The sequence below is a fragment of the Cryptomeria japonica genome, chromosome 7 (assembly GCF_030272615.1).
Source record: "Cryptomeria japonica chromosome 7, Sugi_1.0, whole genome shotgun sequence".
Lineage (NCBI taxonomy): Eukaryota > Viridiplantae > Streptophyta > Pinopsida > Cupressales > Cupressaceae > Cryptomeria > Cryptomeria japonica.
Window position 1 is genome coordinate 294,539,532 of NC_081411.1, and position 20,684 is coordinate 294,560,215.

Sequence of the window (20,684 nt, forward strand, 5' to 3'; positions counted from 1 at the left end):
TCCAATCTTAGTACCACTGTGACCTACATAGCAACAAGGTAGTGGACGAGTCTCCTAAGAGACTCAGTGAGGTTCCTACTCTTTCCATTAAACACATCATCATTCCTAGATTTCCAAATGATCCACAAAATTTCCAAGGAGAGAGAAGACCAGAAAAGATTAGCATATTTCTTGCCACCTCTAACATAACCAAATACCATCTCTTCAACAGAAAAATAACTGTTATTAAGTGAGATACCAAATAGATTCCAGACTTCTTTGGCAAAATGACATTCAAACAAATGTGGTATACCAATTCAGGGATACAACAAAGTTTGCATAGTAGGGGGTCACCGTTGTTATCCTTAAGTGGCAGTTTATGAAGCAGGAGTCTCTAAGAAAAAAAAAAAAATTTGGCTCAGTTAGGTTAGACTAGAATCTCGAGAGGCTAGCATGCCATTTTTTTGTATCCCAGGAAAGGTTCCAAGTGTTGTCAAGGTGCTCAAGAATATCCATAGAGTCAGAAACGATAGAGTATATTATTTTGGCCTTGGTTAGCGGGAGGGGAGAGCCATGTATCCAGTAGAGGGAGGCTAGAGGGGAGGGCGAGGAGGGGTTATGAGAGGGAAGGATGGGAGAAAGTGTAGACTTAAGGATGTTGTAGGTTCTGGCTTGGGAGAGGGGAAGGTTGAATTTGAAGCTGAGATTCTCCCAGGAGATCAAAATGCCATCTTCCAGATTATGTTAAAATGTGACTAGTCCTTGATTGTGCCATTTCCTAGTTGTTTCCCATTCTACACAGCATTCCACCATATAGACCTTCGCAAATTGAGAGAACCCTTCTTATCTAAAATTCCTTTATTGCTGATGTATCGTCTAACATGGTTCCAAGCCTTCCATATAGACATGAAGACTTATGAATCTGCAGGGGAGACCTCAAAATTCCTAGCAATCAGGTCTCCCATGGGTAGGTTTTTCCAATTTTTTGCTATTTTTGGGGTGGAGCATTGAATATTGTTTCTAACAAGCACTTTCCAGGGTTCATTCCCATCAAGGGATTTACAAATCCATTTGGCAGCTAGTGGAATTCCCTGAAGTTTGAGGTCTTTGAGGCCCATACCTCCCTGCATCTTAGATCTGATACACCAATCCCATTTGACAACATGGTGCTTCCTTCTGCCCTTCCTATCTGACCAAAGGAAGTTCCTGATTTGTTTTTGTATGTAGTTGAACTGGTAATTGTTGAATAACCAGGATGAGGAGCAGTATATGTTATGAGGATAATAGTTTCTAACAGACCTGAAAATGACCTTCTAGGGAAAGGAAGTTTCGGTTCCATTTAGTGAGCTTCTTATCGACCTTATTTCTAAACCATTCCCACATTTCTTTCAAATTCGGGGAAACAGAGAAGGGAATGCCTATGTATCTGATAATAGTATTCAAACCTCCCCACTTCAGATCAAATTTAGATAGCCAGATAGGAGGGGAGTCAGTCCAACCTAGCAAGGTAGATTTATGAAGGGAAGCTCTACTACCTGAGGCTTTGCACAAGATTTCAATGTTGTGAAGAAGATATGTTAAATTTTCCTCATCCAAGGAGAACAAAATAGATGTGTCATCTACAAACTAGTTATTGATGATTTATTCTTTGTTAGGGAGTGAAATTCCTTTGACCCTAGGGGATAAACTGAAGTCCTTTTGAATATAGTACATAGCATCCACAACCAAGACAAATAGGGTCGGGGTAAGTGGATACCCCTGTCTAATTGATCTAGAGAGAGTGATGTTGGCAGATTTTAATCCATTTACATCAACAACTGCATTGGCATCACTAAGTAGTGTCTAAACAATCTTACAAAAGGACTTTGGTAAGCCCAGACTAACTAGCATCTAATTTATGAATCCCCATTATATCCTATCATATGCCTTCTCAAAGTCTATTAAGAGCATAGCCCCATTCTGACTGGAGACCTTTTCGCATTCAAGTGATTCCCAGTAGGTCACCAAGTTCTCAAGGATATACCTACCTTTAACAAAGCCTGTTTGGGTAGGGCTGATTATTTTTGGTAGGATTCTAATCAACCTGTTGGCTACTACTTTTGTCAGTATTTTATAAGATACATTTAGCACTATGATAGGCCTCCAGTTCTTAATCAAATTCTTGTCTCCCTCCTTAGGGATGAGCTTGATAATCCCTTGGTTGATCTCTTTACCTAGGGTTCCTTTGGAAATAGCCTCCAGATATAGGTCATGGAGGTCTCCTACAATCCATCCAATGTTTTTCATATAGAACTCCACTGGGAATCCATCTGGTCCAGGGGATCTGTCATTGCCCATAGAGGAGATGGCTATTGCAATTTCCTCTCTTGATATAGGGCTCCCTACAAACTCAAAGTCCTCAGCATTAAGCTTGGATGGGGTCAATTGCTTAATGAGCTCTCTAGCATGTCTATGGTCATCATTTACTTCATCTGAGGTAAAAAGCTTCTAGTAATAGTGGGAGAAGCATTCTAGGATCCCTTGGGAGTCTGTGATATGAGTGTTGTTGTCCCATATAGCATTGATGTTCTCTTTAGCCTCCTTAACTTTGAGCATATGGAAGAAGAATTTGGAGCCCTTGTCTCCTGAGTCCAACCAATTTAGTTTGGACCTAGCTTTTAGCCCTTTAATTTTCTGGTTTTGAAACTTCGTGAGGTGATCTTTTATTGTCATCAGAGTGCAAGTAAGCTTTTAATCATTAGGGGAGTTCTGAAGATTCATTTCCACAGTACATAGATCCTCTTGAAGTAATCTTTCTATCCTCCTCGCATCCTTGGCCTTCTTTTTTCCCACTATTTGAAAGAGAATGGTCCAAGTTTTAATGTTTGTATTCCATTCATCTATTCTAGAGAGCCGGTTCAAATTCTTTTTGTTAAACAGTCTGATAAAGGCCAGCATAGAGTGAAGGTCCTCATCTTCTAGGAGTCTAGTATTGAGGATGAATGAAGGAGGTCTAGAGGAGGTGGGGGGAGCAGCTGGGAAGAGGTCAGTTCCCATTATTATCGGGTGGTGATCTAACAGGGTAAATGGGGAGACAAGATAATGATCTCCATTAGGGCCTTTGTTAATCTCAAAGTGGCATTTATTGAAGTAGAGCTTGTCCAGTTTGCAGTAGATCCTTTTATTCAACTATTGATAGTTACACCAGGTGTACCATATAGTGTTCAAATGGTCTTTTCTTCTAGCAATAGGGTCAAAAAGATGCAATTTGTTGATCATTCTATCCCATTCAAGCCTTTCCATTCCCTTCCATTAAAATTTTTTGCCACCTTTTTTATCACTAGAAGATTTAACCATATTGAAGTCTCCCCCAATAATCCAAGGAATATCCTCTATCCCTATTAGCCAAATCCATAGTCCTCCCCTTTCTCTATAGTCATTCGGGGCATAGATAGAGAAGATTCCAAACCTCTGGTTCCCCATTTGAATAGAGACCCATATAGCCCTAGCACAGGGTGATTGTCCCTAGTTAACCACTTTATTGGCCCATTTAGGACTAAGGAGTATGGCCGAACCTCCTTTTCCTTTGGTATGGTTAGTGTAAAAAGAGGTAGCCTCCCTCCAGATACATTTGAGACCAATTTGTAGGGTAAAGCCCACGGATTTTAGTTCCTGGAAGAGGAGGCAATCCATATTCTTATGTGCATTAAGAAATCTCTTTATGATGTATTTCCGATCAGGGGCCTCAAGGCCCCTAATGTTCCAAGAGATTATTTTTAGCATGATTCACCTAGTTGGGGTGGGTCAGTTTGGGATTTAAATCCCTCAAAAAACTTGGGCCAATCCTCTTTGTTTGCTATATTGTTAGCATCAAATGCAATAGAAGAGGTGGGTCTACCTCTCTTTTTCCTTGCCTCAGAGATTTGCTCAGCACCTAGGGATTCCTTAATGTTAGCACTATCCTTACTATTCTTAGGAGATCTCTTCCTCCTAGTTTTCCTGTGTTTAACCATAGTAAATCCATCTATAGTATTTTCCAGCCCTTGTTCAAAGTTGGTGTTCAGAGGAGTGAAGGATCTATGCTGGTCTCCACACCTTGAGTGGCAATTGGATCTACCTTCAGGGCAATACTAGGGGTGCTAGTAGTATAAGAGACATCACTAGTAGGGTCTCCCCTAGAGGCCTCTAAAATATCAGAAGCATCTAGAGGGTTTGTTGGGACCTCCTCCATAGTAGGTCTTCCCCTTTCCCCTTGCACGGTAGGGGTTTCATCAGTGTTGAGTCCATTAAGTTCTTTGCAAGTGGGTAGTTTAGGGTCCTAGACCAAGGCCCTATTAATGGTATGTGCTATACCTGGAACACCCCTATCCATGTCCTCAAGGTCAGAAAACTGGCACTAAGAGGCTTGAATTTCCAATTTCTGCTTGAAAAGGTTTTTCTCAAGAATTTTCCTAGCTTCAGCTGATTTTCTCAATTTTTCCATCACTAACTGTTGGGCATTAAGGGTCCTCAGGATTGAGAGATGATCAGGGGTATCAATAGATTTAGTGGGATTAAAGGGAGGAGGATGGGCAGCAGTGAGGGCCGCCTTGATAGCATTGTTGTAGTCTAGGATGGAGTTAGCCATCGAGGGGGATGAGGAGGAAGGGGGAAGGTTGTGGGGGAGTGGAGAGGGGGAAGGAGAAAATACAGGGGGGGAGGAAGGGACATGAGGAGGGGATGAGGGGGTAGGTTCAGAGGGCAAGGATTTATCTACAGGGGGGACTGGAGGCCTGAGTCTTAGACTTCAAAGGTTTATTTGACAATAAGGGGCATTTACTTCTAAAATCGCCACTAGCCTTACAAAAATGGTAGGCATCAATTCCATCCATATACTCAATTGAACAATAGTAAGTTTTATTGTTAAGGCGAATATCAATTTCAGCAGGGTATACCATACCTGGTTTCAAGGCAATGAAAAGTCTAGCATCAAGATGAGGGAGTATCGAGGGAGAAGAGTAGACCTCACATTGTGTTCCCGCGAGATTGGCTTCATCTTCATGGTGGAGAGCGACTTCGAACTTTGCATCTTCAAGGAATGAAAACTACTTCAAGGAATGAAAACTACTTACCCTCCATCGCCTAGCTGAAGGTTTTCCATTGCTCCCAACCGTTCGTAGAGGAAAGAATGGGCGGTTTTAGGTTATTGGGGTCACCTTTATTGGGCTCCATTTATTCCAGGGAGAGTAATAAATGTTTCGAGGGCTTCCCAACAAGGCCAGGGATCCCTCACACACGGTGGCATCCTCGAACCAGTGGCACCACTGAGGTTCGTGCCCTAGTTGCAGAGCACAATCAAGCTATTCCAACTTTGAAGGAAAGAACATAAAACTAAGGCAGACCTAACCTCTTCATGAAAAATAGCTTTTATAAAAGATAATTGACTAGTAACTATATTAAATTCATTTAAATTGTCTACTATAGAACCAACTTCAGTAATTTTCATATTAAATAACCTTTTCATTAAAAATACCTTATTTGAAGTTGAAAGTTTTTCATATATATTTATTTAGTGTTCTGATCAACTCCATCATTTTTTTTTTGGATATACTAAATGCCACATATGGTGCAAAGAACAACTAATCAGTTCTGAAGCCTTTCTATCCAAAATAGCCCATTCTTCATCTAACATTATGGTGGTTTCCTTTGATTTTCCTTATAATGATTGCCACAAATCTTTACGATATAGGTAATCTTCCATTTGTATTTTCCACAGTTGATAATTTTGGCCATTAAACTTTTCAACCTTGAATTTTTTCCTTCTTTAGACATTGCTCCCTCTCAAATCTAGAAACCCCTATCAACAGATCGAATCCACAAACATCTACTACCAATTTTTAGAAATTGATAGGTGAAGAAATAATAAAAACAACAATTATAATGCAGATTTAAAAGTGTATAAATAAATATAGGAAAAGTATACACAGCAACGACACATAAATTTACATGGTTTACCCAACATGGGATATGTCCAAGAAGAAGCCAACCATTCAATAATTTTGTTATCTAGCAATAATAGTTATAAATTTATAGCAATATCCATTTATATATTTCAATTTAATCACCAACACAATCTACTGTTATGAATTTTTCTCAAACCCTCATTGTTACAACAAGACACTCTCATTCTTCCTTCTCTATAAAAATCAACTATAGGACATCAATTTCATACATTTTATTGTTTATTTAACTATAAATATAACAACCCATAAAAAAATAACTAATTTATAACATCCAACCTACAACATGATTTAACGGATTGACATCCTTCCTACATCCACTAACTATATTGTCAACTTTTTTGAGGATGACCAGTCACCACACGTAAATAGGGAAAAAAATTGTAGAGGTAGAAATAAAGTGAACAAGGGAGATACAAAGGGAGAGAAAGAAAATTGAAGGTAGAGGGCGGTAGAGAAATGTAGAGAGGATGAAGAAAAAAAGAGATAGAGGGAGAGATAGATAGAATATAAATAGGGCGAGAGGTGAAAGATAAAGAGATAGAAAGAGGGAGCGGGATAGATAGAAAGATGGAGAGATACATGGGTCGATATATAGATATGGAGAGGTCGAGAAATAGATAGAGGCAGAGATAAAGAGATAGAGAGAGAGAGAGAAAGAAAATTCAAGATAGAGGGAAGTAGAGAAATATAGGGAGGGTGGATAAATATAGAGATGGAGGGAGAGGTAGATAGAATATAAATAGGGAGAGAGACGAAAGATAAAGAGATAAAAAGAGGGAGAAAGAGAGATAGAAATATGGAAAGAGATACATGGGTAGTTATATAGATATGGAGAGGGTGAGACATTGAGAGAGGGAGATAAAGAGTTAGAGACAAAGAGGGAGAGACATTAAGAGAGTGAGAAAGAAAGAAATAATGATCTTAAAGTAGATGAAGAGACAGATAGATAGATAGGTAGGTAGATAGATAGATAAAGCGGGAAAGAGAAGATAAATAAATTCATTGCTAATGGGTGAATCTCCGTTATTGATATTGAATAAGTAGAGATATGTAAATAGTATACATAGATGTCGATGATTATATAATTTAATATTTTCTAATGTTAATATTGTTGCAAAATCTATGATTCTTTATGATCCAATTATTTGTGATAAGGATAAGGTTCTACAATAATATCATATAAGATATTGGATCAATGAGCTATTGATTTTGGTTTGTACTTAAATATAGAAAGCTATTTATTTTACATGATATAATTTTTTGTTTTGTAAGTGTACAAGAAATTACAAAATTTTAAAAGGGAAGGATTTAGGAGGAAAGCAAGAAAGGAAACTAAAATTAAAAGGTAGAACTCCAATGTGATACTATTCAATCAATATAATAACACCTACAATCTACTCCATGGTAACTAAAATATCAAAGAACGGGTTCCTTCAATTCATTAAGAGCTATTAATAGTTAAAGTGGCTAAGAAAATTAAGTTTAATATGTATAAAATCAATGCTAAAATTAGATCAATATTTATTGTTGAGTGAAGATCAATATTTTTAATCTATTATTCTTCACTATTACCTTTAATATAGCAGGAATGACAACTCATAATATATCATACACATAAATGCTTCTTTTGCAGCTTGTAGATTAGATGCTTAGCTTTGGAAATATTATATTTATAATAATTTGAAAGTGTTGCACAATTTTTTAAATATTATCATTTGATTTGAAAATCCAAATTATCTTAAACATATAAAACATTAATTTATAATATAATTATAAATTATTGAATATTTGAAAATATTATAGAAATGCAATGAAAATAGACAACACACCAACCATTTTTGTTGAATAATAATTAAAAAAATAAAAATATACCTACAATAATTTTAAATCTAAATAGAAAAGATAACAGATATTATGGTTCACTCAATCTCTGCAAAGTCAATGTCATTCTATTCAAGACATGAATAATTTATGCGAGGTGACCTAGTAAACACATTAATCAGTTAATTTAAATAGAAAGAGCCTATCGACCCAAATAGTCTTATATAAATTTCCTTTTGAATGGACTGATTGCCACTGACTTCTTCATTAAGAAAGAGACCGCAGATTGAAATTTTAAAAATAATTTTGGAAAAGGATGTACGGGCCATTTATGGTGTCACGACATTGACTGGAAAACATTATTGAATAGGTGATACCAGACGCCATCTCATTGTCTTTTCAACAATGGTGGATCTTCGCCATTTCTTAATTCCATGTCTTGCAATGTCATCTTACCTTACTACCAGCCATTATTTTGTGTTCAGACCTTCACTGGTGCTGACAAGGTAAAACTTACACCTTTCTATTTGATGGAATTCGAAACCCCGCAATAATTGGTCTTCCAGGGCAGGCGCTACATATTCTCTTCATATTTTTGAAGTCTAGCGTCAGGATGAGCAGAACTTGATTTAAATTACTGATTTAAAATTGATATCAGGTTTCTATTTACTAAAATTATCTCTCTCTATACAGCTGAGGAGGGAATCAAATCTTCCTCATTGTGGGTGCTCTTGTCCATTCCTATCTTCCTTTGATTGTCTTGTTTAAACCGCTTAGCCTATATCAAAGAACCAGTTCTCTTTTAGAATTATTAGTGATCAAGAAAACCATGATTAAACTGTATTGCTTTCCGATTTTTTTTTGGGTGTCCGTTCAAATCATGAGGCTATTCTTTCATCATCATAATGAACGATCTTGCATGGATTTCTATATTTGAAGTATACAACCAAACATCTAATTAATAATTAGAAATTTGTTATTTATTTTTATGTTTTGGTTTCTCTTGATGCTGTTATTTTTTTTTTTTAATAATTTTCATTTTAATGGAAGTTGAGTAGTTCTATAGGGATGTCATAGTGGATCTCCAAACATGTTACTGATAAAGGTAAGTGTACTTCATATAGCTATGTTTGGATTCTTTTATTTTCCAATGCATTTATTTGATTTTGCTTTTTAATTTGAATTTCAATATGTGAAATTTTCCATAACACAAATTGAAGTTTAGGAGAAGATTTAATTTTGGTGAACTAACTACAGTTGGTTTAATTGTACTTATTCAACAAAGATAGTTTAAGAAAAGGATTTACTATAACAATTCCTTTAATTGAAGCTTAGGAAAAGATTTAATTTGGTAGAGCTAATTACAATTGGTTTAATAGCACTAAATTCAACAAAGATAGTTTTAAAAATGGTTTACCATAACAATTCCTTTAGTGTCTTTGATCTCTTACATTGTTACTAGTAAATTCATGTATAGAATTGATTCACATGGCTCAATGGATTATAGAGATCTTATATCTCTTACAATCTTCCTTATATTTCTTTTCTCACTCAAGTGTACTTTTACAAGTAGGATTATTTCACTACCCTTTCTAACCACTTTCATATTTCTCTTTGTTTTTGTTTATTTGTATAACTCCATTATTTTATCTTCCCTTTAATCTCGAAGCTCAACACTTAACTATTTTTTATCATTTTGGTATAATTTTTTTATCACATTGATATACTAGTGGGAATATTCAAGTCCATCTCCCAACCATAAGAAAAGGAAACCATGTATTGAGTATCATGTAGACACCATACCTAGGCAACTAGAAAATAAACTTACAACTTATCCTTTGTCATTTTACTAGAAAAAGGAAATGGCGTATGTTTATAACAACAATCTTCTCTCATAATTCTTTATAAGAACAAAACACTTAAGCATCATGGGATCTTAATCATAAATAATTCATTAAACTTACTCATTCAACTTGGGTTTTAAGTAATTATTAGATATTTTAGAGTAGTAGAGCAATGGAGCAAGATGTCCAGAAAAAAAGAGAACTAAATTGTGTTTGGGGCAACTCAATAGTCATGCATCCAAATGGATATTGGATTTAGGATGGTTATAAACATGGTTCTTTGGATCATTGGAAGACATGTTGATTATTCTTTTTTCTCATGTTTCCAGATTTGCAAACAACTTGTTGAAGGAGATGGCTTGTGGATGAAAAACCCTAAGATTTGGGTTATTAGTCGATAAAAAATATTTGTTTTCAAATGGAATTCTCATCTAGAGATTACATTTAGGCTAAAAGAAAAAACTTGATGTTTCTTATTTTAGTGTGCAGTTGTTATTCATCTATTGATTTAGAAGTTTTACAAGCATAATTATTTAATTTGCTAAATTAATTTTGAGTCTTGTCAAAATCTCATAAAAATATGGTGTTCAAATTGATTTTGTATCAAATTTATATGTTGGTATTGGCATTTGAAACTCCAACTATTCTACTTTGTCAAGTTTGAAGTTTGAAGTTAATCAAGTGTACCAATTTTGTCATATTTCGTAGGTCTTGTGAAAATTTTGGTGCTAGAAAATAGATCATTTTCTTCTATAATAGATCGGATCTTAGACTTCATTATTTGTTATTGAATATCAAAAAAATTGTTTCTTTTGTCTATTAGGAACCCCCAACATATTTTGAAAAAATAACGAATCTTAAGCCTACATTTTACCCATGAACCTTCCAAAATATCAAACACCTTTGAAAATCCTGTATGCCTCAAAGTTTCCCATTGTTATGACCTGCAAAATCCATAATTTTATTTCTCTGATTACAATCAGTTCATTACATCGACTAAATAGTTCCCTATCATAGGCTACCGTAATCCTACAAGTACCATATTCCATGATGACTAGGAGGTCGCGAGATAGTGGTAAGGAAAAGGAATGTTAATTCAACACTCAATACTGCAAGTATTAGACCCCAAAATAATCAAAGGACTGCAGGATGGTAGTAACAAGAAAAGGTGTTAACATAATACATTGTGATCCTGCAAATCATTGCCCTTAATTAGCCGATAGGCTATTCCCTCTCGGAGGCACTCCCACCGGAATTGTCTCACGTTATCGACGTGTTCTTGGTGGAAACTCTTACTCGCTGAGAAATTGTTTTTTGTTCCATTCGGACTCAATAATAAAAAATACCTATGTATTGAAAGCTCTTGGTCATAGATATAAAATCATTCGCCTTCATTTCACACCAGTGAGCCCGAAACAGATAGCCTTCTAAACCGTTCCTTTGGTCTAGGCTACACCTATGCTTTTCTTCACTCAATCAAGGGTGAGCGCCTAAAGTGACTCATTTTAACCTGATCGATAAACTTCGTATAACACTACTAGCATGCTCAGAACCCTAAGGCTATTGTATTATCCAAGCGAGCCGTGCTCTCGTAGCATCCAATCATATCATCTTCTTCTAACGATGCCATTTTGATCCACCTGTAGGCTCTTAGGTCTCGCTTCGGTAGGTCAGTCGAGTGTATGGTTGCAAAAACAAGTAGCCTTATTGCTTTCCTTATATCGAGACTATCTAGATATTGACCGGAACGGACTTAGCACCATCCATCTATATAGATGGCATAGATAGGGCGTTTCGTACTTCACTTTGTCCATTTCCAGATAGATAGGGCATCTCATTAGAGATAGATAGGGCACTCACTCCATTTCTAATCGTCGAGGGCCTAATTGAATCCTAGTGCGAAACGGGGCAAAGATAGAGCCCCATATAGAGATGGGACCTCGCATTGCCTATTGTTTCTTGTCCGCACGACATTAGTTCCCCGATATCTGCATTCAAATGTCGAATGGCTAGACAACAAAAACACTAAAGGTAAACCTCAAATTGTAGAAATATGGAACCATCCATTGACAAACAACTTAAAGGCCATCAATTGAATCTTTTAAAGGAAAAAAGATCTTATAAAATTGTAATATTTGATATCTTAAATTGTATGGACCTGTAATTTATTTGATTATATTGAAAATTCTTCAAAATATATTTGTTCAAAATGTATCTAATATATCATTATACATATAATCTATCATTATTAAAGATGTCCTTTGGGATTAAAGATTGAAATAACAGAACAAAAGAAAAATATAATTTAGCTGCATACAAATTTTGAGTAGGAAAGTGACTCGCTTGAAGATCTTGCACTGTGATGGAATGTTTTATGATGAGCCAAACCAAAACTAATCTCTATAAAGGTGATGCTTCAATATATTCACATTGTAAATGAAAATAAAATATGAAGCTATTATGATTTTAGGGTTAACAGAGATTTAAGATCTCTGACTTAGATTTGATTTTTTTATTCTTTTTCAGGCTTTATCGTATTTCGATCTCCAACTCGGTTGGAACAATCCTTCCAAGAACTACCCTTCAGAACTCCTTTTGAGATTTAATGCTAGATTACATCAATTAAACAAAAAAATCAAAGTAAATATAAGCAGAGTCCATTATATACATAGGTGTTTCACCTTGAACTTCCTTGTTTGAATCTTTTCTATATGAATATCTATTTGAATTTAGGTCAATAAAATGATAGAGGTTACACTTAACACTTTCAAACAACCATTTAACAGTAGATTGGATGAAGCAAGAATATGTTGATTAATCACATATCATCCTAAAGATTTGGTAAGTTGTGGAGCTACAGTGTGTCTCTCCCAATGTTTTAATTTATCGAGTTATAATCAGCTCATAGAGTTTAAAAAAAATATTGACAAGAAAAGAAAAAAGAATTAACAAGTTATACCTGATATGAAGTAGTTATTTTTTGAGAAGTCTTGCTTATAACATGCATCACAAAAGACATTGCCCAGAATTATGACAACCAATAAATGCCCATCATCATCAAGTGCATCGACAACAACAAAGTATGTGGTTATGGCCAACAATATAGCACCATAAATATTTCATCTCATGGTGGCCTCTAAAGAAGAGTTCTGAGCAGAATGAGAGAAATTTTCCTCTATTTAAAGGCTCTAGCAGCTAGTAGAGGCTAATCACATTGTCTTATTATTTGTTCATTTTGTGCAAAATCTTTTTTGGTTTGTTTGTCAAATGAGACAAAGGGGATAACTATGGAAAGCCCATGAGTGCTCATCGGTTTCTTCTAAGGACCAAAAATTATACTATTTCTTTCAAAACAAAGCTTTTTATTTATCCAGAGGACCCACTAAGATGTCCAAAGTCAGACCCAACAAAAAAATAAAAATAGTATAGTGATTGCACACTACAACTTTTGGACTAATAGTAATGAGCTTTAATTGAAATTTAGGGAAGGGTAACTAATTGGGGTTAAAAGGGCTGCAAATAGATGCAAATAAAATAATCTTACTTCACAATATAGAAACAAAAAACCATGTTAAAGATGAATCAAAGTATATGTGTATATGGGTACGTGCTCTCTTATGTATGAGTTGTGACTCGGTTTCTATATGGATGCATTTTGGTTTTGATCTGTGCTTTGTATAACATACTTTGTTTTTGTAGCTTTATTTGCTATAGATGTGGGATGTCAATAGCTATTGTACAATTTTTTGAATGATTTTTTTCTTATTGTAGAAGTTATGAGTTGGTTGATATTATGATAAAATTATGTAATGGGTAGTTATAAGTTAGTTGATAAAATAGACACAATTGACTGCTTCAAAATCAGTTAATGAAGAAAAATTCACTTCTCTTTACAACCTCTATTTTTCTATTATAATCTTCCTTTATGGCGTTAGTCTTTTGGTATAAATTTCTAACCCTGAGATTGGAGTCTTAGTGATATTTGAGGACACATAGATGTGTTGTAACAAAGAAAAATAGCCTATGTAGGCTTGTGAATGTACTCAAACAACAACATAGAAATAAATTCTCGAAACCTAAACAGAGAGTTATGTTTTTGTAGGAATTCCAAACTAGTTCAAAGGTACTTTAGCTTTCCAATCTTGCAGCCATATAGCCCACTGTAACCCATTTTGGGGCTCTGTTAGATAGAAGGTCCAAATTTTAACTCAAATACTGAATTTGTATGATATAGAAACTGTTCTGAAGAAACAGAGGCAACATAAACATTTTTCTATTTAGTGTTTATAGTGATAGTTCTACTCCTTTGTTTCCACCATGAAAATTTTCTTTATCAAAATTTAATTTGTCATAAAATTTACCGAACAGAACCTATTAATTTTTTATAGACAAACCTACAAAAGATGTCAACCTTAACTACCTCTTTTTTCTAAGCATTAAAATTTTAATGTTGAAAACCACAAGATATGGAAAAGTATGGTGATTTCCACACTCAAATATAGAGACTTGATTGATGTTGTTAGAAATAATAGCCTTGTGTGAGTGAATGAGTGGTATATGACCTTGAATAATATTGGGATCTCCAAAATAAAAATAGAGAGACCTTGATGCTCTCAAAACTTGGTGACAGATAATATGTTGACCATAGTTGTAGGTTGAAAATCTGCATATGGGGAATAGGTTGAAACTTAACACTAACTGATTAAAAATAGAATTCTTACTTCAACAAAGACAAAAAAATTAACTTTTCATTGCCATTTCACTATTTTAATGTGAACGATGGTCTCGAGGTATTTTCCATTTGTTTTTGTTTGTGCAAATTTGCAAAAAGGCTTCATGAATAGGAGGAAATTAGGAGCACATAACCACTTTTAACCGGTGATATTGAATAGGAAAACAACATGTCCACCATTGAAAAAACAAACAATATTAGATCTTTTTGCTAGATATTAAAATTTTTTCCTTGATATTTTACTGAAAGCAAAGGTTGACTACTCATTTTGCTAAACTATATAGGACAGATCCAATATCTATGTACAATACCCACATATAGTAAGATCTTTCTGCAGTGGAATATAAAAACATGTTTCATAAACGTTTTTTGATAGAATGCATGTCCATATCATTTTCACGCTATAACCATCCTACAAAAGTTGCTATGCTCTCTTATGGTCTCAATGTGCTTTCATATTTATTTTATGCGTTTGGAGCAGTTCACTTAGAGTGATCATCAGTCTCTGATCCGCTAGCAACATTCCATCCATTTGGAGAGTCATCACTTCGTTATGTCTATGAATTTGTCATCTTCTAGCTATGTAAGAATTTCCACATGCCCAAAAATCATCAATTTGAATTTTTCATATCCCGTTTGTGATTTGTTATGAAAATTATTGATTAGAATTTTTTTGTTTTTGTAGGAATTAATAATTCACTTATATGAAACACATTATAGCCTTCTTGGACAATGCATGCCCTAAACTAAAATTCGATGAGTCATCAAAATATAATTCAAATCACTCGAATTAAACATCCTATCTAGTTCACAACCCGCATTATCCACTAAACAATAGATAGCTTTATGACAACTAAAATCCAGAGTTTGTGTGTAGATTGTTTGGGAGGATGTCAAAAAAAGGCTATAGAAATTGGTTTTATATTTATATTTTCTTGAAAATTTCTAAAGCCTTTTTACCAAATATTTAAAACCATAGAATACATGTGTTTTAAAATTCAGAATTCAGTGGCCCTAGTCTTTGGAAGTTTTATGATGATCTTTTGGTAATTGTTAAAGTGAGATAAATGAATTTCTAATGGTGGTAAATTTCTCCAAAGATAAACAATCTCAAAAGATATCGTGTTTGCACAACATTCTAATTGTCATGTCTTGTTGATGTAAGCATTCATGTTTCAATTTTCTAGAGAGCAAAAGCTTGAACTAATTGCAGTATTAGATTATAATATCTAAGATGGCTTGCCTATGTTGGTCTTCAGATAAAGGAAACATACCTCAATCATTACATTTTCATTCAAAATATATAATTTACTATCGGCTTTACCCATTGCACCTCATCCAGATACAAGTTCTAGTATATTAAACATGTGGCAATGCAGTGGTGAAGAAAGATATAACTTTATAATCATCATGTTATGACGGGTTCCAATTCATTGTCCTTTGGGAGGACCATGGGGTAGTGGTAGAAGCATTTAGTGAAATCACATTGCTACAGAAGTAATATGTTGCATGCTCATAAGCTTTCCTATGGAGCCATAGTTACTGCTAAATCACATGATGTTGGTAACTAGGTAAAAGTGATGTTGTGGTAAGGCGATGAGAAAAAATATTAATACTACAAACTCATGGAGTGTGAAAGTGTAATGTAAAAGGACAATGCAATAACATGGTAATCATTAGCACATTATTGCAAAGGTTAAAAGTAAATCTTGAGGAAGGTCTATGATAGAGGGATAAGAGAAGAAATATAAAAAGGCTAGTGAAGTATGATGTAAGCACATCATAGCTGAGTATTTTGAAAAGGATGGTGAGATAGTCAAGTGGTAAATTCACACACATGAATTAAATGTTGAGCTGAAATTCACAGGTCTCCATTAAATTTAGAATGCCCAATTGAAAATTCCATTATGCAGCTAAGTGATCAATGATTTGAGCTTTACGATGGCAAGGAGAAACACATGACTACTTGCAACTCAAAAAAATAAGTACTATTTAAATTATCATAACTCTCTGAATTGCAAATATTTTGAGAAGTAGCCAACTAAATTGGGGCTAGAAAATAAACTAGAGAGAGCTCTAAGAAAAAGGGTGAGTCTTCTAACCCTAAATAAAAGAAGAGTGTTGGCAATATGCTTGATTTGGTTAAAAAGAAGAGTGTTGGAAATATGCTTGATTTGGTTAAGTGTTGTCATTGATGTCAACATTGTATCCCAGTTGGATATGGTTCTACTATACCAATTGGACCTATCTTGGTTAGACTTGGTGTTTGTCTTGGTTTTGGCTGTGATTCTGATCTGGTGTGATTAGGTCCATGGATTCAGTTTTGGATGGTTAGTTAGGATGGCTACATGCTTGTTGAATTCTATTGGTTCATAATTTGGTACTCTAGAAGATATTGCTTATGTTCCCAACTTGTATTTCTAGTACCGGTTAGCATTACTGATTAGTGATATTTGATGATATGGTTTAGTGATTTTGGTCTATCTTATGGAAATGGTTTCTAATGTGCTGAAGGTGCTTCTTGATCGTGCTCTAATTGTTTGTAGGATTCACATTGGCTAGGATGATTATATAGTGGTCCTATTTGGATCTAGTTTGATAGTCTGTGTTATTGCACTGATTGTTTCTACCGATTGGTGAAACATGTTGGATATGGGTCTTAGCATGATTTCTGGTGGATGTAATTATTTGGGTATTTGAATTAGGTCCATGGTATGTATTATAAATCATAATATTGGTATGGTGATATCGTGTAATGTAATTTTTGTAATTATGGGTTTATGGGTTTAGGGTTTAGCCGACCTTATTAATAAGGTTGATGATCTCTATTTATAGGTGACTTATTCATATAGTTTAGGTATGGATGGTATTGATGGTTGTGTCTGCATTATCAGAGAAAGGTTAATGTGCGAACAATGATACATCATTATGCAGAAGGTTGTGAAGGTTTTGGTGTTGTAGGGAAGACATATATGCTTAACTGGAATTGTATCAAGCATTAGGAGATGCTACTTTCACATTTCATTATTTTCGGATTGTAGTCTGATGCTTTTGTAAGTCAATGAGACTTCTCTTTTGTGATGAGCAGTGAGCTCTAGGCGGTTGGCCTGATTGCAAGTGCAATCCCCATTGTAATTATTTTACATACTCCTACATAAGTATTATCTGATTATGGGTAGGCTTTCCCATCGTGGTTTTTCCCTTTACTGAGTTTTCCACATCAAAAATATTGGTGTTGTGTGTACTGTGATTTCCTGCTTTATCTTTCATTACATTGGCATCTTTTTGCGGTAGCATAAAGGTTATAATTGGCATTAACTATGAATATTGGTAGAAAACTGATTTAGCCCCCCCCTCCCTCTTAGTTTTCCCTCAGTATCTGAGTTGTCTAACAATTGGTATCAAATCCTGGTCCTCTTTGCAGAATTTTAATCACTTGAGGAGATCTGATGACATCAACATCAAGTTCTACATTTAATCCCTATTGAAAGGAGAGTCCCAGATTTGATGGCACAAATTACAAAATATGGAAGGAGCGAATGAAGATTCATCTAAGATGTCTTGGAGCTAAAGTTTGGGAGATAGTGGAGAAAGGGTATATACCTCATGATCTTAATTATGGATAATTGGCACCTACTAGTGAACAAAAGAGAGCTGAAAGTAATGTCAACGCAAAAGAAGCGTTGGTAAGTGATGTATCCGATGAGAAGTTATTAAATGTCATAGAGTTGGAGAAAGAAAATCAGATCTGACTAAAGCTTGAAACTCTTTATGAAGGCGACCAAGCAGTAAAGATTGCTAAACTTTAAGGTTTTCAAGTGAGATACGAAACTTTGAAGATGGAAGAAGATGAGAATATAAGTTCTTTCACAGATAGAGTGAATGAGATTATCATGGGAATGAAATGTTGTAGCAGATCAGTTAGTGAGGATGAGATTGTGTCAAATATTTTGAGAGTTCTACCTCCAACTTATAAGATGAAGGCTACTGCAATTAATGAACTCTAGACAATTTCAAGTACCCATGCTACCAAAGATACATTACTTGGGAAATTGACTGCTTTTGAGCTTGAGGAACTTGGAGATCAGAGTGCTACTAAAACAAAGACTACATTTAAAGCATCTATCTCTGGTAAGAAGAAGATAGATTGGAAGGAGTTATATGCTAAAATTTTGGAAGCCATTGAGAGGGAAGATAGAGAACTTGAAGAATTAGAAGCCCTAATTTCTAGAAGAATCCCTAAAGGACTAGCTCGAAGTAAGTATAAAGGACAACTACCAGTTAAATGTTTGTCATGCAATAACATTGGTCATTTTTCTTCTAGATGTACTGAAAGAGATGCTACGAATAATGAAAGATTTATGAGGAATTATAATCCTAATTCAAAATATCAGACCAGACCTAGATTTAAAAGGAATAAGGATAAATCATGTTATTATGCTAGTGATGATGATGATGATGATGATGAACCTATAAGTGGATCCAATAATAGAAGCTCTGATAAAGATTGGGTCTTTATTTCTATCAAGGATGATTCTCTAGAACCTATCACTGAAGCAACTCATACTGAGGAGAAGACTTTTGCTACTAAAATTGAAGAGAAGGATTCATAAATGGGTTATAGACACTGGTTTTTCACATCACATGACCGGTGACAAGAGGAAATCTATAACGCTACAAGAGTTTGATGGCAAACTAGTCAGATTTGGAGACAACAAGGCATGCATGATCAAAGGCATAGGAACAATATCCTTGGATTGTAAGAATAATAATGGCAATATTTATTATGTTGAAGGATTGAAGCACAATCTCTCGAGTGTAGGTCAGATGGTAGATAAAGGATTTCATTTATAATTTAAAGATGGAAAAGGTAATATTATCAATAAATCTGGATTGGAGATTGCATTCGAAACTAAGACCAAAGGAAACATCTTTCATCTAAACTCCAATTAGAAGGCTTGCTTGATTTCTTAGATTGATAAAAGATGGTTATGGCATAAGAGGATGTGTCATGTAAACTTTGATTGGATAGTCAAGATCATTTCAACACAAGTTGTCAAAGAGTTTCCCAAGATTGTTAAACCTAATAATTCGGTATGTAGAGAATGTCAAATGGGTAAGCAAGTTAGAACTGTTTTTAGAAGCATGTATGATAGATCTTATTCATACTGATCTGTGTGAACCAACAAGGACTAAAAATTTTCAAGGTGATAAATATTTTATGTTGCTTATTGATGGTTATTCTAGAATGATGCGGGTTGCATTCTTGAAAAAAATATCTAAAGCTCTTGAGAAATTCAAAATTTTCAAAGCTATGGTTGAGACAGAAACAAGATTGATGGTAAAAATATTTAAGATGAGATCAAGGTGGTGAGTTTACATCCAGTAATTTCAACAAATTTTGTGAGAAGCATGGAATCAAAAGACAATGTTCTGCACCTAGAACCCCATAGAAGAATGGAATAGTGGAAAGGAAGAATAAGACTATCTTATATGTTGCAAGAACAATGATGATGGAAGCCAAATTGCCTATTATCTATTAGACATAAGTTGTTAATAGTAGAATATACACTTTCAACAAAGTACACATAAAAGGTGATATCGGTAAGACTCCTTATGAATTATGGTTTTGTCATACTCCTACTATCAGATATTTCAGGATTTTTGAAAGTAAATAGTATATTAGAAGAGATGATGCACTAGGGAAATTTGACCCTAGAAGTCATGAAGTTATATTTTTGGGCTATTCCACTAAAAGAAAAGCATTTAGATGTTATAACAAAAGATTGAATAGGATAATGGAAATCATAATTGTGAAGGTGGATGAGAAAGATAACAATCAAATCAGATCATATGATTATGGATTGTAAGATGAATTTGTCAAATCAGAACCAATAGTGCAAGAATTTTTTCAGAGCATAGATCCAATTGCTCTGGTAACATCAAAAAATTTCCACTGTGACTGATGAAGGGCGAAAAGAATCATAAAGTCAAGACATTCTAAAAACTCCCACGTATGTGAAGTTGAATCATTCTAAAGATCAGATCATTGGAGATAAAAGGAAAGGTGTGATGACTAGAAGAAGGTTAGTTGCTAGAAATGTGTGTTTAATTTCTCTAATTGAACTGGAATATTTTATTGAAGCAAGCAAAGATGAGAATTGGATGACATCAATGGAAGAGGAACTAGATCAAATAGAAAAGAGTACGACTTGGGAATTGGTTCATAGACCTAAAGATAAGAATATTATTGGAACTAAATAGATTTTCAGGAATAAATTAAATGAGGAAGGTCAAGTTGCTAGAAATAAAGCTAGATTGGTTTGT